Here is a 24,520-nt window from a genome sequence, read left to right on the forward strand (position 1 = left end):
AGATGATAAGTAACGATCAAACCATTTGCTGTCTGAGTAAGTCTGCACAGAGAGTTGAATATATGTTTTATAATATTATATATATTTTATTTTGTATTTCTGTGTGGTCTGCTGGTGTTCGTGTAGCTTTTACTTTGAAAAACCAGAGGCTTCCTTTATGTTCATGGTGACTTGACAATGCACCTTACCGGTAAATTATTATAACAATAGATGTGTTGAGACTAAACATATAAAGGGACGGAAGACAGTAAAATAAAATAAATACAATAAAATAATGTAACTTATTCATCTGAATAACAATCATATCTCAGGTTTGTTGCATTTAATTAGCATTTCAAAAATAATTCTTGTACTTAGAATCCAGACATTAAATATTAACCACATTAGAACAAAACTAAAGTAATACTTGTGAACTAAGAGTCCAGATAGACAATCATATAATCCTGTACCGGTTTCTTCCGGTGCTGTGTGTGGTGATGATGGGGCGGAGACGCCTGTGTGTGACGGACAGCATCCAGCAGCACTGTGGTGGTGGATGAGAGAGATAAAGGCAGCTCTGCACCTCACACAGCAGCAGTCACTAACTAGTCACCACCACTAACTAACCAACCACTGCAGCTCCCAGTGCACGTGGTAACTTTTTTTTTTTTTTTTTAAATCAAATCACTTCAGGATACTTTGGGTTTTTGGCAGGTGGCGTGTACCGGAGGGAGCGCGAGCCCGAACAACTATCCAGTGTGAGCTCGTGGGTCGTGGAACAGTCCGGTGTCCCTGCGGCAGCCAAGTTACACACACACACACACACACACACACACACACACACACACACACACACACACACACACACACACACACACACAGTAACGTTGTACCGGACTACCGCCACAGCACCGCACACTCACACCGAGGGAGAGTCCTCGTCTGCGGGAACAAGGATGAACCGGAGAGACTAAGGTAAATATCACGCTTTGCTTTGCAGCGGGAATCCATGCGGTGATTATCTACGCCAAGTTTTAGCCTGTGCCATCACAACTCAGGTGGAGGAGGGGGGGAGGGTGTGACAGTAATCTAATAGCCGAACAACAGTGCACCTTTATAATAACAATGCTAATGATAATAACTACCATAGCACCAACAATAATAATAACAACAACAACAACAACAGTGGAGGAGCTGACGAATAAAGCGCACTCTTTACTCGCACCGGAGCGCGCAGGTGAAACGTAATGATCAGGAGATGTTGAAGCCTTTGATTCAAAGCACGTTGGTGGATTTAAATGTGCTGTAGAGATTCTGCGGGATACGAAGCATTTAGCACCAGCTACGTTTGTAAACCAGCACATATACGCGTGCGTGGCTGCGTTGCTGGAGGCGCTCGTCGCTAATGGACGGTCAGAGGCGACTGAGCCGCAACGAGCTGTCAATCATCTCAATCCCGCACGTCCATTGTCTTCGCCCCGCCTGTTTGTGAGCGAGTTGCCATGGAGAGTCTTCCGGTTTCTCTGGCCTTATTTGGAGAAGGGGGTTGTCTGTGTGTCAGGGATCTGGACTGATTGTTTGGGTTAATAGTGTGATTGTTATACCACAGCTTGGTTGAATTTCTTTTTGTGATGTGTTCTTTAAAACTTGGAACAAACGCTCAACACTAAGTCCACTGTGTGAAAATGTGCCCATCCCAAATTTCTAATTGCCACCCCCCAATCTGAGCAGTCTACATCCAGGCCTGGTTAATAGTGTCTGTGTTCCACGTCCCATGTGATGAGCAGCCACCAGAATGACTAAGTGCCTCAAAACAACAACCTGAGCTCAGGCCATTAAAGAGGCCTCAGATGGAGTTATCTGGCTGGTCAGCATTTTCACACCCAGCTGGCTCTGTTAAGGTCTCTGGACATGGCCGCACGCAATTAAAGCAATTAACTGCAAGCTTGTGCCAATAATTAGCATTTTCTTGGAAGGTGTTGTTGAACGTGATCCATTCAAAGCCACTGGAATCCCTCACTCACACACTTTTGCTTTTAGAGGCTTCTCATTACAGTACATTTAATTTAGTTTATGTATCCACTGTGGCAAATGTACTTTGCGGAGTGAAGCGGCACATACTGGGCAATAACCCAACTGTGCAGTAAACAACTTCAATGACATTAATGAGACAATATGTATTAAACATATTACTGTATTTAACAATTGTTTTTTTCGAAACCTGGTAACATGTCGTCTTGTGCCCTTTTTATAATAAAACATTTTGAGCGAAATAAGCCGTCAGCACCATGGCAGAGTCTTTCCACCTCAACACTGCAGTAACCAAATGCCTGGGGAAAAAAACAGATTCTGGCAGCCAAGGTTTGTGATGTCACAAACCCAATAAACCAATTCTGTGGGTGAGGCTCAGTTGCTGGAAAAAGGCTCCTTCAATCTAGGTGAGCTGTTAGGGCGGGGAGATGGGAACAAGAGCGCAGCCATATTAGCATATTCGTAGGCCTAAATATCGAAAGGAGGAGCAGGTGAAGAGTTGCATTTAAGTAATTTAAAGGCTAAAAGTGTATTTTTTTTCATGACAAACCTTTGAATATGTTACTTTGAGGAACAAACAACAGTTTTAGAGGTAATGAGCTGCTGGAGTGGGACTTTTAAAACCCCAATAAAGAGGATATTGTCCTGATGTCACAGTCAGTGCATATAGCAGGTTAGCCCACAGTAGCTGCCGCATGCTTTGTAGTAAAAATTGCAGACTTTTATATTGGCACTTAAAGGTACAGTGTGTAGAATTTAGCGATATCTAATGTTGAAGTTGTATGTTGCAGCGGACTACCCCTCACCTCACCCTCTCCTTCCAAACATGAAAAAGAAACTGTGATAGCTTCAGTTGTCATAAAAACTCAAAAGGTTTTAGTTTGTTCACTCTCGACTACTGTAAAAAACATGGGGGCCTCAGTAGAGAGGGTCCCCTCAATGTAAATATAAAGTATTTGAATATAAAGGGCCTTTTCTGGGGTAAAGAAAACTACAATTCATACAATTTAGATGAAACTAACTAGTGACTAACTAGTCTTCTGCATTAAATCCCGCCAATAGTTCTCTTTCACCTAATTCTTACACACTGGACCTTTAAGTAGTATATTAAGTAGTATATTCACATGTTATCTCAACCCTGCTTGTGAGGCCCTGCAATGCAAAAATGTATGTTTAAATGACATTTATACATGAACATGGTGTAGTGTATCTGTGTGTATGTGCATGGTGTTGTGTGGCATGTTGTGAAGTACGGAACAAAGCAGCTAAGCAAACCTAGAAAAAATGGTGCAGGTGCAGGAAAAGGCAGAGATCCACATAAGTCACTGGGGGGCTATGTGGTACTGAACGTTTAGGCCAGGTGCTCCAGATTTTGTCGGCCAATCAAATGAGGGGACTCCATGACATACATATGCATGATATAGTGTGGCCGTTTAATGAGGAAACAGTTCTGATGCCGAGATGTCAAGATATCTGCCAAGGATTTACACTCAGGACCACACAGAAACCTTTAGCCATTCATGTACTTCAGACATTGTCAAAGAAAAACACTGAATCCTCATTACTTCATTGTGTTATCAATTGCCTTCGATGTTTTGTAATCAAATAACTTTCAGAAGCTGACGAGATGTTTAATGCATGTTTCAAGGTGTAAATGTAGCAAATGCTGAACTGCTCAAAATGGACAGTATTTTAAATTCCGTCTTGGCCACTGCAGAATAAATACTTCACTCTACCTGCAGCTTTCATCATGTTGTACACGTTTGTAGGATCTTGCTCATCTGAAAGACAAAATACTACAAAAATAATTCTAATGGTTTCCTGCATGAGTCAGATACGCTAAAGTATGCTGACATAATACAGTAGATCGGCTTTGTTGTCCCCTATAGATTCTTTCTTTCTTTCTTTAAAAAAGCACAGTTTGATTGCACTGCCATTTAAAACAAATCCTTGCATTTATAAATATGCATGCTTACTTATTACTTTACTGATGTCTACTTTTTAACTTTGCGCTATGTTGCTGTAATACAGCAAATGTCCCTGTTGTGGGACTAATAAAGGATTTTCTTCTCCTCTTCTTGTCTTATCATAATTATTAGTGAACAAGCAAATTAATGATAACATTTGCTTAACCTGGAGGATTTGGGGTGTATTTATTTACAGGTTGAAGGAGACAAAACCTCCTGCAGTATTGACCCTGGCTGTAAAATAGAAAAAATTCTTGTAGCACCACCTGAAGATTTTAAAGGTTAAAATGAAATTTTGCTAATGGACTTGACAAGATCTGAGGTCAGCTTTGGACTCAGGAGCAGTTCATGCTCTGATGCACTAATCTATTAGGAAGTACGATGTCTGAAGAAGACATATTCCTCACTGCCTGCCCTGCAGCACGTTGGCTATTTGGATATATAAACGGAGATGGTGGTTACTGTCAGATCGTGACTTTGTCTCCAATCTCTTCACTGCACATGCATGGTACACAGCTTATTCAGGATTGTCTGCAGATACTGGCCCTGCTCTCTTGTGTGAAATTTCCCTGACTGAGTCAGAGGGTCATTCAGACTAAGCAAGACAGAAACTGTAATTAGAAGGTTGTTAAATGTGATGAGGGTTAAAAAGCTCTGCATTTTTCACAGTTGTGTGTGTCTGAAGGCTGATATCTATATGTCTGTGTCTAAACCGCCAGTAGCTATATTAGTATTTATTTCAGAAGTCGTCATGGTAATTAAAAAAGTAGGGTAAACAAGGAAACATGTCTGCATGGATTAATTGGGTTTGCAATACTCTGCAATATTTATTGCAATTTATTGCAACAGGGCATTTAAAGGCAGACACTTCCAGGGATTTATTATTTCGTTTTTCCCACATTATTTTAGTCTCTAGATCATAAAATGTAATACATGTGTCTCTGAACATTATGATGCTTAAGAGAGATTAAATCTAGCTGTTAATTTACATTTTATTTTGAAATAGAATATTTAAGACAAATAAATATGTAGCTCAGTGATGTGGAGTCTCAAGTAATTTGGTGGTTTCCTCAGAAACAGAAGTTATGTTTTTACCCATGTTGGTTTGTTTGTTGTTACGGAAATAATGCAACAACTACTGGAAAGAACCTGGTTGAATGATGCAGTATGAGTCAGGGAAGAATCCATTGGTGCAGATTTAGCATTTTATTCACTTTCTTTGACATTGTGAGAGAAGGTGTTTATCAACATTTTCCCAGAAAAAACTGTTGGGACTTTTGGGCCTTGGTGGAGGTTGGAACTCCACTGAGTGACATTCTAGTGTAATATATCTCTGCTCCAAGTTTAAAAACATTTAATACAAAAAAAAGCCATGAGATACTTTCCCATTAATTAGTAAGCTTTAATACCTTGTCTCTGTGGTCCTCTTGCAGTACATGGGGGCAGGGTTATGGGACTTAAACTTTAAAATTGACCAACAACAAAAATGTGTTTTTTAGAGATTTTGATGAAGATTAACATGGAGTGTAGAAACATCATGATTCAGTTGGCCTGCTTCACAGTAGATCATCATGGTGGGAAAAGAACAGATGTAATTTGTTCCAGTAAACGTACAGGGAGAGTTAAATTATATACATATCATTAATAACACCTGTCCTCGTCCTGTTATCACTTCAAAATGTGTGTTGTGAAGAAGGCCTGTTTGTAGGTTTTCAAGATTAATATTCATGGAGGCTACACACACACACACACACACACACACACACACACACACACACACACACACACGTGTTTACACATGTGTTTACACTTATCCTAGCTGATTAGACCTCTGCTCAAGCTGAAGTTGGGATATAGCTCTGTTGGAGTTACACTGCCCTCACAGCGTTCATAAGAGATCTAATCAGCAGCGTAGTGAGAGAAAACACCTGTGGGGCGATCAGTATTTCACACAGCTGCTGAATGGAAGTAGACTTTATAGATTTTTAAGCAGTTTAGAGGCACCCCCTCCTTCTACTACACCTTCAGAACCAAAAGTTAAGAGGATATTAGAGGTGTAATGTGTTTGTCAGGTCAGATCCTGCCTGGGAGAATTGATGCCAACACAATCTCAAGTCAGAATAGCTCAGAAAACCATAGGGAACATAATTTTACAATTACCTTTAATTAGTTTTAATTACTTTTAATGTGAACTTGTCAAATGTTACACACACCGAGCACCACTTTTTTTTAATGAAATCTTTATGATTAACGTGTGTACATTAAAAATGATTTATATTCCTGTCACACCTGATCCTTTGTCTTTGCTCTCGGTTATCATGTCAATGTTAGAAAGAGGTTAAGCTGTTGTTTACATGCCATAAACACAAATTCGATTGTCCATGTGCTTTTTTTCTACATTGCTACTTTAAAGCAAATCAATACACCAAAATCGGAACAATAATTTTAGAAACTTGGGACATAGGACCCTCAGAGGAGCACATGAATGCAAGAGTGCAACACACTCTTGGGCGCTTAATGCAAAGTTGTAGTCATGTTCAAAATGTATGCTGTTACTAAGTCAAATATAGTGACAAACTACCTAAATGTACATTAATTGTTACAAGTGACACAGGTGTATTTTTACCTATTCTTGCAGAGACTGGTTGCGATTCAGTCCCTCTGCTGTGATGGATCATGCATGAGCTGTGTTTTGCAGCCGCTGTGAGCTGACTGAAGCGCTCTCTAACAGCGAGTGGTCAGAGTAAAGCCAGTCTGGACCTAAAGTGAATGGTCCTTTGTGGGACAGACACCTGCAGAGCTCTGCCTCCTGCTCCTGAAGTGATTAACATGCACCTCCAACCTCCCCGGCCTTCCCACTGCCCACTCCCTCCCTGCCCACCCATCCTGGCACTGCTCTGTTGCCTTGGCACCTGTTCTACATGGCCCATCCTGCAAAGGCTATAACTCTTGTCTTTGTCTGGAATGAGATACACAGCGTGACTACAGAATTGTGTTTGGATTACCAATCGCCTCTGTCGATGGGTTAAAATGTTCAAGTTTGTGTGAGGTAGACAGTGTGGCTCTGTTTGAGCAGGGGATTTTACATGATGCATGCTATGACTCTCAATCAAACGTCCATATTAGGTTGTTCATAGTTGGGTTTTCAGTTTTGATAAAGAGCATGAATGTTGTTTTTATCAAGATTCAGTTAAACTCTTAGATTTTTAGGACTATCCTGCAGAACTTTAAAGAGCACCTGAAGTCCTCTACTTGTACAGAGTCAGCAACACAATACAGAACTGTGTAATCCCCATACATCTTCAGGCTGTCAATGATGGGACAGTATTGATACGAATAGTGAAAACTGGACCTAAAATTGTTGAACGTGGTTATTGATAAAATCTTAGAATCTAATCTTCATAATTTAACAGATCATTTTCTCACTGATTAGTATTTCCTCAACAAATTACATCTATTGATAGTAGATCCAATATTGGTCAGCCTCTGCAGGAGAAGTTTATTGTATTAGAAGTCAACACAAAGTGCTGCACAGTGTTTTTTTTTAATCTAAAGCTGATACAGGATTTTTAGTAACAGCAGGTGTGGTACTGTGCCCCAACCTCAAACCACTGAAATGATGTAAGATGGAGGCTCTGGACAGAAATACCTTGAGTTTATCATGTGCATCAGACAGTGATTCAATAAAAGACATGTAGGTGACACTGACAACATTAGAATTTTATTTTATTAATCAGTGTTTATAGTTTCTAAGATATATTTTAGCTTTTCCAACAGGGGGACATTACTTCCATGTTACCCAATGACAAGCAGGTTTGTGTATTTTTTTGGAGTCTGCATTCGCCTGTTTTTGTTCTCTGTTTTATTGCTGTCACCAAGACAACATAGGTTCTCAAACTTTTCAACGTAATTAGCTTATTCACTGTACATATTTTAACTTAAACCATGACCTTCCTCATTATATGTATAACAGTTTATCTTTGGCATGTTACCTGCAACTGTAGGGGCGCTATTACAAATCTCTCCTTTGAGTTGTATCAGAGGGTCTGGACACAAATGTACTTGGACCTATTTTATGTTGTCATTTTAACAATAATACAGTGAAAGTTAATTCTTAAGTGATGTTGATTTTGAGCGACTCTCTCATCTCCAGGCTATAATGTATCATCTGATCATTTAGTTCTGTCTTTTTTTCATAACATTCCTGTTTTATTATTTGAACTGAGAGCTTAAATAATCATTTCCTGCTGAGGAAGCTGGGTACAGCTGGGAGATGCATTGTTATAATACTGATAACAAAGTGCAAGGATAGATTTTGTTGTTATAATGACGCACAATATCGCCCACATGTGTTTTCCTGAAGAAGATTACATCACAGTTAAGTGATATGTTTGTCATTGTAATGAGTGGAATGGAGAATGAATGCCTCTACCTACTTGGCCTCTATAACTCCACCTTTATCACCCAACCATAGCTTTCACATCACATTATTATTTTGATTTGTTCAATACAAACCAATCTATAATTCTTCAGTTTTTTCGAGTCACAACCTTTTTAAAAATCCCAGCAGAGGTATTTTCAGTCAACAGAGATATTATTATGAGTCATACTATCCTCAGGTTCTATGTTTTCTGTCTGATGCTTTTTGTACTTTGTCCTTAAATGCCGGGGTCAGCACAGGTAGCTCAGTGCTGCTAGACACGATGACGCACGTGTCAAAATTGGTTTTAAATCAGATTTCCATGGCATCATCTCTTAACCCAATTGTTCGGACCTCGGTTGGCATTGTTATTAGAACATCAGCCGGCCTGTGCTCTGTAACATGTTGACTCACTGATAATCCACTCCCCTGCCTCAAGCCGTCACTGTGTCGTGGGCTCTTCATTAACATAGAGCTCTGATTCAATTCCTTCTACCCCAAACCTGTCTACTTCCTTTATTCCAACCTCTCCCCCTCTGTCAGTGGATTAATGTGGCCATATATCTTTATTTTCCCTCTACACACAAACACACACACACACACACACACATAATGAAATACATAGATAAACAAAAAATACAGTTGGTGATAAAAAAGCTTGTTATGTAATTCTATATTTATTTATATTTTTGTATTCATTAATTACTAGTTTTTTTTATTTCTGTGTTGCTACATTTATTGATTAATTTATTTCTACATTTATTGATTAATTTATTTCTACATTTATTTATGTATTTATTTCATCCATCATAAATGTAGACATGCATAAATAAATACATACATACATGTAGAAAAAAATTGATAAATGTAAATATAAATAGCCTTTTTCCTCACAAACTGTATTGATTTATTTACTTATTTATTTATTAACACTTAGGTTATTCTTTGTCCTCATACATACATACATACATCCATTCACCCGTGCTGAGTTGTGTAATGTGGTATTCATGGTGACTTGAGATGGCGACCAAACAGAACTTGTATGTGTCTGTTTATCTTTACTCTGTACCCCCTCCTCTCTGCCCCAATCCCAGACTTGAGTCGCGGAGGATTAACTCCACCCTCCACATCCTGCCCTGCCTTGCTTATGTCCAGGGATAAGAGCTGCTTAATTGTAATCACTGGAGCCGTCCTGAGCAGCGTAAACACAGGAATATACGGATCGGCTCACACCACACATTGAAGCTCAGGATACAGCAGAACGTGGTGAAGCAACATTAACATGCCTGCTCAATGTATTCAGACAGCACCACGCTTTCTCACTAATTGACTGTCTCTGCAGAGGAGGCCATGTTTACAGTCAAAGTTGTCTCTTTGTTGTCAGTGAATTGGAAATTACGTGTCTCAAGATATGGAAATAAATTCATCACTTTGAACTTTATTATAGAAGCTGTTTATTCATGTAGGTACAACAATGTCAGTGTGACACAGAAGAGTCACAATTCATGCATTTAGTAAATAAAACCAAAGTTAGATGACACATTAACTCCAAATATAACTGCAATTTTCAAACAAAGGTTACTTTACAGCAACTTAATAAGCTGAACAAACATCACATCATTGGTGTTGATTAAGACTCAATTTTAGATTTAATATTCATAATTTTGCAAAACCTCTATGATAACAGAGATATTCTCCTAAACCTAATGAATTGTTTATTATGTGTCTCGTGATAACACTTGTTAGTATTTTCTCTTGATAAAAACAAAGATTTGGAAAACATAACTTTTACTTTTACTTGCTAAAACTAACTTTAACTTTATGTCTGATTTTATATACAGCAGTGCAACCACAGTCTAGGCAGCAGTTGATGGTTCAATGCCATGCCCATGAGCACCTCAGCAGGAGCTGTAGCGTGCTCAAATCATCTACATTTACTGAAATCTACTGTGCCAATGTCCCTTTAATACCCTAATAATCAAAGAAATCCACATTTACATATTTCTAGAACCAAAACCCTAATTTGCCTGCAGTCTTTCGCACTGATAATTTATGGGTTTGTTCTTATTTGATGTTTGCGATGGAGCTTGAAAGTGTGAAATGAAGTTGCCTCATCATTAGATGGTTCGGGGGGGTAAAGCACCTGAACAGTTGCTGCAAATGATTTGTTTTAGTGTGTAATTGCTTTCCAGGGAATAGGCCGTGGAAATTATGAGATAGTATTAGTAGACATATTTCTCTGGAGCATTTGTAGTCAGATTTTACGTAATTTGGGGTCAACATGCCAAGGTTGCCAAACTGTTGGACATTACACAAAGACATAAAGCCTATCATTTTAGGTGGTGAAGCTACACTGTGACAATCCCTTATTCCCCATGAGAGAACTTTTTTCACAAGCATTATTGAATAATGAGAGTGGTTTCTTGGTTGGACTTTGCCAAAGCTCACTGCCAAAGCTCTGGGATTTACATGCTTAAAAACTCTAACTAATGTAAAGAGCTTTGAGTGGTCATCAAAACTAGAAAAGCGTTATATACATCCAGACAATTTACCATTTTACCATTTAACTTCAGCTAAGGGGTGTAAAGTGTCAGTTTAGGTGACCTGGGAATTACATCAATGTATTTTTTCTCCTGTTGGCTGCATTGGACTAGATTAACAGCAAAAACTAATCGTGGGTTAGTCTGTATGAGATGCAGTGTGGGAAAACCCTGTCCTATAGAACTTTCCACTGAGCGAAGGCCCAATCCTCTGGTGAGTACAGCTTTAATGTCTGTACGCTGACAAGGACATCTTTATGCCAAAAACGCCTCCAAATGAAGATTTTTAGCGGAACAAGTAAATTGAGGAAAGTCTCGTGTTAAAGGGGCTCTAGCGGAACAGGTGGCCATCTGGCACATGAGTCATGTCAGAGCTGAGGTCAAATCTCAGGCGACGTGTCCTTGGTGCAACAATAGCATCAGAGCCAATTACTGCCCTCACACAATCCCCCTTGAAAACACTTTGTCCCATAATCCACGACAGTGTGTGTTAATAGGGAAGAGGTTACAATGGCTAGAATATGATATGTATTGATTATGTTTGTTGTCAAGTTCAACATTTTGGGAAAAACTAGAAGAGAAGATTGGCACTAATCCCTGCCTCTGTCATGTTCGTGGATGGGACATTGAGCCAATTAAAAATCAAAATACATGTCAAATACATTTTCTCAAGGATGCTCTGACATTTTAGGTAGTTCTCTTCTCACGGATATTTGTTCTTTCTATGGTAAAGTTCGGTTTTAATCAGTTATTTGACGCTATGAAAACGTGATGAACAGTCACGATTGACAGGATATTTTGGCTTAATGTATCGATAGTGAGAGGAAGTGGATCTGTATTGTCCTTTTTGTGTCTTATGGTTTTAAAGGGTTAACATCTTGGAGTCAACTAATTTTTACACTGGTTTTTTTCTACACTATGGATTAAACAAATTAGATGTAATGTACCTTTTTAATTATATTGGACTGAACCATTTGACCTGTTTCTTGACTAACTAACTGACTAATCAAATAAACTTTTTGTCATACAAGTAAAATCCCAGAGCGTAATTTGCAGTTTGAACAAGAAATGGATGACAACACAACTTTCACCACTAGTAACATTAATCTTTAAAGATGAACATTATGAATATGGTCAGTTGTAAAACATGCAGGCACAAAGCCCACTGACAACATGGGATTCCTGTAACTAGATTGGAAGGATTCAGAGAAGCAGTCAGAAGCACTTTTAGTCTGAAGACCTCATTAGAGATTTAGATGTAGTTCTTTGCTCTGACTGCAGTAATGTTTGCTCTCCTGCTGTGCTGCTTAACTGCTCAGTTTTCCTGAGCATTCACACGACATGTAATTGTGCTGTGGAAGGTTCGAGTATATGCATTTTGAAGGGGTGTAATTGAAAATCATAGCAAGAATACGAGTACAGATTTAACAAAGTAATGAGTTTTAACGAAGCTTCAACAAAGTTATTATTGACGTTCAGAATTTCATTTTCAAATGATTAATGAGTAGAGTCTGACTTGTAATCAGCTACATAGACAGCCATTTATTAAATGCCCTTGTTGTCTCACTGATTACATAAATGTTCACACAATGACAGTTTCTTTTGAATCAGGTTCATCACATTGATATTCATACCCATACACAATGAAAGATATGAATTTAAACTCTTTTTTAAGGATTGTTGAATTTTGGCGATATTTGATAATACCTCACAAAGTAGTTTATGGTTTTGGTCAATAAATTAATTCACTCTCTGTCTGAGAGTCAGATGAGAGGATTCATATAATTCATGCTGGATTTGATGAAAAAAACAAGCATGTTTAGGGAACTGATATTCCTGAGTTTGTGTAATTTGGTTCACATCCAAATAAAAATCTGAATATTGCCTGAAAAGAAATACAAAACTCAAATTAGACTACCTAAGAGTGTAATTTCATTTTAGCTTGCACAGTTGCCCATGGCATTTGGAACAAAACTGAATTACATCTTGTCTTTGGATAAATGGAGAAGCCAGTGGAAGTAATATTTTTAGAAACACATTTGTCCTTCACCATGTTTGTTGCTCTGGCCGAGCAGCAGCTAATTTATGTGGAGGTCATGTGAGATGGCCCCATGAAGAGGCTGTCATATAAAGACAGGAAAATGTTTTTCTCCCCTACTTAAGAGCTGGCAGCCAATATAAAGAGACACTGTCAGAACATGAATGTAGCCGAGGAGATGCCAACGTATTCATCAATACCAGGCTTTATGTGTGGGAGGGTTTTTGATGTGCAGGGCTCGCGCTGTCCTCTGTGCAGGGTGGAAGCCAGGAGCTTTGCCCAGCTGGGAAGGCACGATGGTGGATGCGAGCTCTCTTTCCTGCCTCCTAAAGCGGAACAGTTCTCTCGGACTTGGAGAGAATGACTGCAGCATGGAGAGTAGAAGCATGCCATCCTGTAATGAAGAATTTTGGTGATTGGAATTGACTCGTCCAAGTTCATGACGGCTGGAGTGGGAACCTCTCTTAAGTGCTTTTTGGGTGCTGGCTCATTAATAAAGCATGTTTTCTCTCTTCATGTCTCTTCCTCCACTTGAAGTGTAGAATTCTCAGATGCAGAGCTCTGTGTACCATGGAGGAGCACTGCAAATGAGTCTCTATGCCACCCAATGCTGTGGTGATGATGAAATCAATTCTGGATGCTGCAGAGCTTTGCAGCAGAGAGGGCAGTGCTGCAGTGTGTATACGGCTCTTTCAACCATGGGAACCATACTACTGTATATGTACTGCAATGTACATGCTACACACACCATACAGAGTGTATGTGCGAGTACAGGACAAAACAAGCTAACTCAGCACTAGAATCCACATAATTGGCCTAAATTCAATGGTTGATAATTCTTCAACAGGAAGAGCTGAGCCAAGCTTTTTTGTGCCCTACTTTGACAAGTGTGCTGAGTAAACCCAACCTCCTCTTATGTCCTCTGTTGTTGTTGTGGTGTCTACACTAACTTGTCATCATCATATTTGCGGGAAACACAGTAATCCTCTTATACAGCCTGTTACCCCATCACTAAACTAGAATTCTGTCAGACTCTGGCCACACTCCTGCTTCTCAAGCCTCTATTTGTGTTGAGGTGTTAGGCTTGCATTACCTCTGCGCTCAAGCAAGTTCACTGAAGTCATCCCGAGGCAGCACTACCACACAGCATCATGGGAGCCCGCAGGCAAGCACCGTGGCATGAAATGATGTGGATCGATCAGCGCAAGCCAAATGTGCATCTCCTTCATGCCTGCGTGGAAATCAGAGCCCAAGCAACTGAGCTGTTCCCGCAGACAGCCTCCTCTTCCATTTCAGCAGAGCCCTTTGATAGTGCTGCAGGCCCGCGGGTGGCTGCTGCTGGATGGGTGATGGGTGTTCACTCTGCAACTCCAAGCCAGCTGCATACAAACTCAGCAGGAGACCTCAGCTACATCAAGTCTATAGAGATGGAGGGAAAGAGTGGGGGAGCGGGAATGGAGACGAGTAGAGAGAATACTTGGCATCACTGGAGCTTGAATTGATTTAATCATTCAGAGCATTCATTGGAGTGTGTGTGTTTGTGCATGTGTGTGTATTGGATGGGTGCACAGGTGGGAGAGCTAGCTATGGGAAATATAGCCTCACTAATAATGATGAGAGAAGTGGTCAGCAGTCTCTGCCTCTGTGGTAATAAAACCATATAACCTTGGCAGAGTTAGTGCTGTGGTCTTTCTACTTCAATGCAACATGGCTTTATAAGCTTTAACTATGACTGAGCCAGTGTTCTAGAGTGTCATGACCCACCATATTCTAATTTGTACTGCCACAGTTTTATTTTAAACCAAAAAATATTTCTCAAGTCTCTTAACATAAGTTGTAGTTTTGCTCCGTTAGTTTCTTGTAGAGCTGTCTGCAGCGTTATTTAGTAAACAGTTTTTTATGTGTGTTTTTTAACCTATGTAGTGTGTGAAGAGTGTCTATGAATGTCAAATGTGTTATTATTTTCCTTATGCATACTTGGTTTCTCCCTCTCGCATGCTTGCATTACCGTCCATTAAGTTTTACAGTCTCGCAGACAGCTGTGTACGCAGGCACAAGTGACATGCAATGCAGTTCTCTCATGTCTGTGCACCTGTCACTCAGATTCTGTTGCATGAGAGTGAACTGTGTGCAGGTGAAGGTGCAGGTGCACCCTTGCTACTGCCACAGAGAAAATCAATTCTGTGAGAAACACTGACTGACCTCCAGTGTACACTCACATGATGTCTCGAAAAGAAACATTTCGTTCTTGTGAGACCTGAACAGGAAATCCATTGTACAATTCTCACATTCTTGAATTATCAAAGAGAGCAGAAGGAATTTTTTTGGTTCAATATCCATTTTTGTTCTTAAATTACACATACGATCATGTTACTGTGATGACCATACTCTACATACTGCACTAACAAAAAATATGGTTTATGTTCATTTAGGGGAAAGCAAAACAAACTGTTGCATTTTTATCAAAAGTCAGGCAATAACCGGCAACTGTCATCTGTTGCATCATTCTGTGAACAGCCGAACACAGTGAAAAGAGTTGGTTACCTCGCTGCAAAGTTGGAGGTGCGTAGCATATCTCCTGCAGCTCTTCAAACTATTCACTGTAACTGCTCCTTCTTGTTCCATTACTCCCTGGAATATTTTTTTTTCATACTGTTCGAAATGCAGTAAATAAGTATTGTCTGGTTTCATTGATGCAATTTTGATGAATGATGGTGGGTTTTACTTTGCTCAGTGACAGATATATTATATTTCCTGTGGCTATTTCATAATAAAAGTCTACTTTTCTTTTGCCAAATGCTTTTAATGTGAAGTTGCAGCTGTAGAAAATGTTTGATTTGCATTAGCAGAAACAACTTTTAATCTAGAGATGCAGCTTTTTCTCTAGTTATGTCATCACACACATCATGTCTGTAATATTGCAAATATTTACCCAGTTAGGGTTGTAGTAAACCAAAGAAAACCTTGGTTGACTGACTGCTACTCTTCAACCAATCAATTGGTTGCCGGGGGGAAAGCTTGGGGGGAAAAGTATGTTTTTTCTGTAGTTCATCAAAATTAATCAGAAATAAACAATTTGCAGCATAAGATGATGAAATGCGCCGATTATGAAATGTTCACAAAAAGCTTGAAGCATTAAACACAGAGGTTGATGTGGCATCCTAAACACATGAGCTAACCTACTGTTTGGACATCAAAATTCAAAGTTTCACAAAGAAATATTAGCGTTCATTTAGAATTGTGTCTCTGTCAAAATCATGAAAGTGACCAGACGGAAACAGCGTGGCCAGCCAACTCTCTTTACATTGTTGACATGGCCATTTCAAGCAAAAATAGCATTTTCCACCACTGCTTGCAAACACACACAGAGAGACAGAGAGTAAGTTTATAAATGACCGACCATACACGTCTTTGTTCCACAAACTTTTGGGCGGCTGTAACAGTTTTTGGCTTTTACAACACACATCTGATGCATTGTCAATGCAGAATTATTGATTAGTGCCGGTTTAAAGACACAACTAATTTAAGTTTGTGTCTCATACAACTGTGGCATTATGAAAAAATGTGTAGCTAAAATGAATATTTCAGTACATGAGGCTGTATGAAAACAACCGTGCCTAGTAATGAGATTGATTTCACAGCACTGACGTTCTCATCCTCTATACACTGATATCAATACACAATGTCACTCTGCCACAAACACCCTCTTCACCCCACCCCCCTGTCTCCATCACTGAATCACTTCAAACACATGCATGCAACTGTGGATGGCAGCACAGCGAGTAAAGGAAGGAGTGGAGGCAGATGTGGGGGAGGGATGGATGGAGAGGCTGATGGGATTGAATGGTAACTGATCCCTCAGTGTTGCTGGCACGGCATTGCTAAGGACGAAGCCATCTCTCACAGGGACCCAGTTAGCCCAAAGCATTTGTCACGGTGAATGATGTAATGAGCTTTGTTAAAGGATTGAGTGTGTTGATTTATTTGTGAATGTGCACCGGCATACGGCATATGCCCAAGCTCCTTTCCTTTAGAATATGAGATCACATCACGGTGCGTGCTGGCTCTGGCTGAATTAATAATATATTTCGCTGTATCTACACTCTTGCTTCCATCTCTTTGCATTGCTTATCACGTTACGAGCCAGATCTGCATATTTGGTCTATGAGAAGTCATCAAAATCTGTTCAGACCTGTCATTTAAATCCTCATGAACTGGATGGAAAGAATTGTGTGTAACCACAGCTTTTTTAGCCTTTAAAGATTACATTACATCATGAAAAAATCCTTTTTCTCATATTCACTGATTTTAATGAGATTTCCCTCCCTCTGTTTTTGTGTGCTTTGAGATTCACTAAAGTGCGATGAGCCGTCTGTGGCCACAAAATCTGTGTCAGGAATACATCATATTTTTAGGCTTCAAAATAAAACATAGGAGCTCAGAGAGTTACTCTTTGCTCCCATTAGACTTGATCACATGGTCAGCCTCAGTTAAGTGCTCAATATTACTGAATTAACACTGGTGCAAAACACAACAACTTAAAAAGACAGCAAGATTCAAGAGCTTTTAGCAATAAAGGCCGGTGCCTGTTTTAATTCACTAGCAACAAAACCATTGTACTTTTCCAACCTGTAATGCGAAAGGTGTAATTATCACCCAAATCTGAAGTTTTCCTCATCTCACATCAAGGATCACCTTTGGCTAATAGTTCTGGATTTATTGTGTCCAACTTTACTGTTTTGGTATATTTCCATTCATATGTTCAACAGAAACAGACATAGACTCCAAATGAATATTAACGTTGCACTTTGTCTGCTGGATGTGTAAATAGACAACTGTTTGCTCACACATTAGCCATAAAAAACTTTGTACGGTCATAAAAAGCCAATTAAGTGTTTAACAAATTGGCTCATTAGCTCTTTTGGCTCATTGTTTTACATTTGCAAACTGTAACTTGACTGTTTTGGTTCACTCTCACTGCTCTAATAAACCTTGTTTCCAGCTGTTGCAGGCAGCTGTTGTAGTTGTGAGTAAAGTGAGTGGAAAAGCTCTGATGTGCTCTACCTGCTCAGCATTAAACAGCAGACTGGAAATGTTTGCCAGTAGCTGGTAAAATTACAGCGTATTTAGGTTTCAAGTTTCAGTTAATAGAATTTGACAGGACAGAAAAAGATGACAGGTTAGAGCGTTGAATTCTGAGCTGCGACAAAACTAACAGTTCCTTACGATTTAAAAAATATAGAGTACAAAGGAATTCATATTTTTTTAAGCAGGAGCAGTTTAAAATATAATACTTTCAGGAGTTGAAGGAGTTTTGGGGAGTGAGTCTTCCACTGAAATATACTTGGTGGCAACAAATACAACTTTAAATTGACGCTAATACTGTTTTACATCTTCTAGATGTGTGAATACGATGTGTCACTGGTAGTGTTTACAGTAAACATTTCTTAATAACTTTATTCAGCTCTTTAATTTTTCTCCCTATTGGAGAGCTATCATAACTGAGATTTTTACTCCTGACCCTTTCAATACTTTGCAGAGTGTAGAGATTACAATAAAGACAAGAATTAAGATTATCATGCGAATGCACCCCTGATCGACCTTGGGGGCAGCATTCATTTAAACTCCATGGCCCAAATGTAATAAGCCTTCCCCATATGCTGAAATCATACCAACCTCTAGCACAAACATACACTCACCTCGTCATGATTAAACCCCCAGATGTTCCTCTACCAGCTCTGTTTAATATGCAGAAAGAATCTGAAAATAATTAAACTCTACGACAAGTGGTATGACCTCAATTATCTCGCTCTAACTGTAGTAGCAGCGTGAACATGAGTACTGCATCGCACTGTAAGGTTTGAGCACAGCGAATGTCATGTTTGCAGAATCACAGCATGTTTTCTCTTATGAGGATTATATGCATTCTGGCACACAAGGTGTAAACAGCTCATTAGATAAAAGACAGTGAGTTTGCTCTTGTGATGCACTGCTGTGTGTCCATCTTTTATTGCCCTGCAGAGATTGTATCTGGAGTGCAAGATGGTGTAGATTAAGTTAATTCTCTGAAATTACAGTGCAGTCAACTGTTGAAAAGAGTTTCTAAATAGAGAGTAATCCTGTCGACTGTGTCTGTGTGAAAAGGTTTCAGGCAAGAAAGGTCACAGCTTGAAGTGGCCTCAAATAATCTCCCGAACTAAATATAATGGCGTATGCTAATCTGTTGTTTCCCATCCCCTCTCTGTGTATATTAAACAGCTCACAAATAACCAACTCTGGTTTCCCTTGAGGGATTTCACAGCACTGCAAATCAATTGAATGTCCGCAGGCAACACAGACATCCAAGTGTAGTTTGACACCGATTCCAAATGCCATGCCATCTACTCGCACGTCTCTTCCCTTTTTGTAACTGTTCCCGCCGGGTGTGCAGTCGGCATTCAGCTGTTTGGGACAGGATATGAATATTCTGAGCAGGTCTTTTGCATACACAGCAGAGCGAAGGAAACCCTCCCCAAAAGATTTTTGTAAATCGTGGCATTTGCTAAATTATGCCGAGAGGCAGCCAGTTGTCAGAGCCCACATTGCAAGGCCCACATTGCATACCCATGTCGAATCCCCCACCAGGGACTGGTGTGTCTCTGCGCACGTTTGACTGACAGGGCTTCAGTTCTCTACCAGCTTTACAATGTTGCATATTTGTGTTGAAAAAATCGCCCCTGTCCTCCTCCCCGTCCTCTCCTCCTCCTTCCTGTTCCATCCTAATCTGCTCTTATGGGTCTCAGCCCGTGGCGTCTTAAACCCCTCCGTCTCCAACAGCTGCTGAGGACAGGGAGGTATAGAGAGATTAAATGAGTCTTTGCAGCCCCCTGAAGGACTCCCACATGCCTCTCTGCCTCCAGTCCCTGCTAGTGTCTTTGATCCGCTGTGTTTTCTAACCCAGTCAAGTCCCATTGGGTGCAGGAGGGTTCCTACACATGCCAGCCTACATACAGACCTCTTTAGACTCCATGGTGGCTGCTCAGCTTATCAGTGTTGTTTAGTTCAAGGCAGATAAAAGGCTTGGCTGCTTTAAAACTCATACTGCTGGAGGAAACCTGTGCACTGAGAGCTTCTCACTTGGGCTCCAAATGTAAGGAGAGTTTTGTCCTCCTTTTTCACCGAAGTACATGCTGGTGGTTATGGACGTACCACTCATGGATGGAATCCTATTTCTTTTTTTCTTTCATACATAATCTTCCCTGCAGCCTTCAATACCCGTGACGGGTATGTGTGTAAAGCAGAAGAAATAAGTGAGATCCAGTGTCGTCCAGGATGGATCAGAAATGATGAGCAACCTCTAAGGACTCCCAGCCACTTCCTATTAGTCATTTCTAATTAATGGCTGTGATGGTCCTGGATGATGCACAGCCAAATAAATGAGTGTGGCAGTTTCGTGCGTCACCTTGTCGTACAAGGGGAAACCACGGACCTGTTAACAGAGCAGAGATAATTTAGCACTCTCATTTCTGTGGCTTCCCTCCTGCCTTTAATCCAACCTTCATTCACTGTTGTCCGCACATGGCTGTATAAAAATTGAAAACCTAACTCATATAATCATGAAAATGAGCTTTAATGACACCAAACAAAAGTGAAACGTACTTCTACACTTGTGCCTCTTGATGACGTGATGTTAGCTTTAGCTAGCAGGTAATATTCTGCATTCACCTCTGTTTTGTGTAGACGATATTTAAATCACACTAGGGAACTAATGTCTCCTACATTTACGCAGAGCAAAGCCTCACCGGCACACAATGACAATGGAAGCAGTGCATATGTAATATCTCAGGGCTGCTGTAACCCTGGTAACGTTCAGAGGGAATTTGGAGGATGGGATAGATTATTCTCAGTAAGCATCCACTAAGCTAATACAGTCTATTCCTCAAGTGTGTGTAGTTTTCACATTTAGTCCCTGCACAGCCTCCTGTGGCTTTTAATTTCACTACTGAAGTGTGCCTAGAAAGATTTAGCAATTCAATAGTGGGTGTGTTGCAAAATATTGCAGGGTAGGTCTGACTGTTGTGTGCTCATATAACTTCCAATATATATATATATATATATATAAATATATATATTTTATATCTACGAAAATACTTATAGTAGTGTATAATATATATAGAGTATATATACAATAGTATATATGCTGTATAACAGTGGACTTTGGATTGGTACCCCCCCTTTCATGTATTTTTTTGATTCCTAACATATATGTCCGGCATTGAGGACTTTTAATTTGATACATTCTATCTGCTTTAGAAGTCATTATTAATGCTTTCAGAAAGACAAGGGTTTTGTGCTGTCTGTCCATTAGTAATGTCACCATTCACTGCACATCTTATTTATTAAGATTTCAAACAATGCTTAAGTAGTGATCTATACATGCCCTGGACAGTTTGAACTACCCCACCAAGGAATATGTTCTGTATTGTAGCTCACAGGATTTCCTTCTCTAGAAGATTAAATGGAGGTAAAGCTTCCATTCATCTGTCTGCATTCTCTTTGTCACTATATCCCGTGAGATAGTAGGTCACACAACCCCCTGACCTTAAGGTCCTTTCCATTTTATGACTCCCTATCTGCCTTTTGACAACAGAGCCCCATTGGCCTGAGCCATCGTGACCATCATTACACTAAGTGCAAAAATACATGAGCTCTTACTAGGAGCCACTAAGCTCATACCCATCTGCTGCTAGCAAGGGATTAATTAAATGATTCTGCCTGGCCTATTAAGTCGTTATATCTTTTGTCATTTGTTTGGCGAGGACGGCTTATATCAGGCTGATGTTCTGAATATCAGTGTTGCTATAGGTTGCATGTATCTCAGAGGATCAGTTATACAGTTATAACCCATTTTAGCTTGTGAGTGCCTGAACAGTCAAATGAATACAAGGCACATAGGAAACCATTACTGAATGATCCAGTGTGATTTACAAGGGGCAGCCATTCATTATGATTTACTGTTATGACAAAGACATTATGGAAGTCAGTAACAATCATGCTTTTATATGTGAGTACATTACAGGCTCCATATTGTCTCGGTGTGCTCTGTGCTTTGTCGAAATCAAATTGTAAGAGATAAAATCAGTCATCATTATATGCACCAGCCATGTTATGCTCATCGAAGATTGCAATATCCCAGCAGCGGTGCTTGTTTACGGCTTTGTAGATGTTCTTCAGCAAGTGTTGCTAGTGCTTATTCTAAGGTTTGACACAGCACAATTACAAGCAGAGCTTATGAGGAAAGGTCACACTACATTTTCAGAAATAAACCAATTTTTCTTCTTGCTGAGAGTTTGGTCTAGAGATGATACCACTCAGTAAGTTAAAGCCTGCAGCTGGTTAGCTTAGCTTAGCATAAAAAGACTGGACATCAGGGAAGCTGCTCACCTGGCTGTGTCTAAGGGCCTAGTCACAAATAGGTGAATGCAGAGTGAATCTCACCACTCCCCGATTTGCCTGACAGGATACAGATGTTTAATTTGTCACTGAAAGATTTGCATCTGTGTAACTGGACTTCAGGCTAAGCTAAGCGAACCTAACCAGCTGCTGAAGGACAGACATGAGACATCTTCAGACGCAGAAGCTACTTCAAACGTCATGTCTTGTTGACGTTGAAGCTGCAGGGGTGAAACAGGACGAATGACAGTGATCATCACACAGGACAGAGGGGATCCTGGTGAATTCCAGCCCAGATCACCTGGGGAACAGAAATATTCAAATGACTTTTACAGTCTGATGCTAAGAGAACTTAAAGACTTTCCAATTAGCAGAGCCTTCCTTTAAACTTTGTGATCAGATAATTGCTCTTTGTGGCTGCAGTCATTTGGTCAAAATGAAGATGATTCCAGAGACGAGGCCCATAATATATATACTGCACTCTCCAAGATTGTGGGTGTTCTTGAAGCGCAAGGATTGAAAAGCGGATTGGCACCGGTCCTATAGAACATAATGGTTTTATTTTTGAGCACATCATTTCTTTTACATTTAAATGGTCAGACCAAAGGGAAAGCAGTGCTCTTCTGGGGGGATGTGCTTTGAGGAGTGCAGAGCACAATTTTACAGTGATGGAGCTCAGTATTTAGATCCACTGAATCAGAATGTAAGCGTGCAATTCTAATTTGGAGTTAATTTGATTTGCATTCGTTTGGAAGTCCCACTTCTCCCCAGTGACCATGTTACTGAGCTGCCATTTAGCCATAGGATGCTTTCTGCTCCTGTAGTCCTCAGAAGATCCATTCGTCTTTCAATGATACTAATTAAATTATGGACTGGCGGATTCATTGATTTATTTCATTTCATGTACCTTGGTTAAATGGATTCATTTTGAGAGCATTTTCTTTATAGTTTTTCTTCTCGTGAAGGCAGCTCAGTGTCGTAGGAATTGCACACACTAGAAAATAATCCATCTTCTTACAGTAGGTCAGATGCACAACATTCACTGCCAGTGGAAGGTGTAGTGGTAGAAGGGAAATGTGTTTAAGATACTGAGAGATTGATAGTAGAGCTGGGTATGCTGCTGGAGAGACGTTGACATTTTGACTTTAAGGAGTTTACCTTTTTATACTAAAGATAATTTTCATGAAATCATGTTATACTTAAAGTTAATGAGATGCTTGTGTTGGCCACGTGCACACATGCACGGCATCATTGTGTGTATGTGTGTGTGTGGGTGGTTATGTGTGAGAGAGAGAGACTGTGATCTGGACATTGAGTGCAGGTCCCAGTCTGCTATAATTAGCTCTCTTTTCATTAAACCGATTAATCTGTAACACTTGGACAGCAGCTCTCTCTCACACACACACACACACACACACACACACACACACACACACACACACACACACACACACACACACACACACAGGCTCATAAATATTGTAGGCTACATGTAAATACAGATTAAATTAAATTAAATAACTAATAGGGTTGTGCAAACTTGCTCTAATGTGTTCTTGTGTGACACTAAAAAAAACAAAAGTTCCAGCCAACTGTAGGAACTGTAGAAAAGTAATTTTCACAAAGCAAGACATGCTCTGGCCAACTCTCCCATTTCATAAAAAGTCCATTTCTGAATAAAGTGTTACCAAGGTGCTTGACAAGGTGCCGAAGTAATGGATTCTTCCATTATACAGTTGATGTAATTAGATAGATAGATAGATAGATAGATAGATAGATAGATAGATAGATAGATAGATAGATAGATAGATAGACATACAGATAGATAGACATACTTTATTCATCCCCGAAGGGAAATTCTTGTGTAAATTACAGGAATTTATTTCTTGTGAGCTCGTACTTAAGTTTGCATAATGTTTGCTCCATTTGCTTGTTTAGTCTGTTGTGATGGCCTGTCTGACCTTTATACTCCCTGGAGTCTGTGCTGCCATTTGTGTTTTTATCTCAAGCCTCCACAGATCAGCACTCCCCTCCTATTGGCTGAATAACACAACAAAATTATTTATTAATCTCCTTGGTAAAACACATTGATGTTACAGGGGTGCTACTGAGG

General features: G+C 39.9%; 1 protein-coding gene across 11 annotated transcripts in view; it reads left to right on the forward strand.

The window, feature by feature from the left end:
- Nucleotides 1–468: 468 nt before the first annotated feature.
- The window catches only part of arvcfb (ARVCF delta catenin family member b), a 217,629-nt gene continuing 193,577 nt past the window's right edge, over nt 469–24,520 (forward strand). For 4 of the 11 annotated variants that reach the window (XM_069524207.1, XM_069524214.1, XM_069524209.1 and 1 more), the window contains exon 1: nt 470–954. The gene's annotated coding sequence lies outside the window, so the exon portion shown is untranslated. Of the gene's footprint in view, nt 955–24,520 lie in introns of all 11 variants that reach the window. The other 7 variants (XM_069524210.1, XM_069524211.1, XM_069524215.1 and 4 more) reach the window with 4 other exon arrangements.

Source organism: Paralichthys olivaceus, chromosome 4 (genome assembly GCF_024713975.1).
Source record: "Paralichthys olivaceus isolate ysfri-2021 chromosome 4, ASM2471397v2, whole genome shotgun sequence".
Classification (NCBI taxonomy): domain Eukaryota; kingdom Metazoa; phylum Chordata; class Actinopteri; order Pleuronectiformes; family Paralichthyidae; genus Paralichthys; species Paralichthys olivaceus.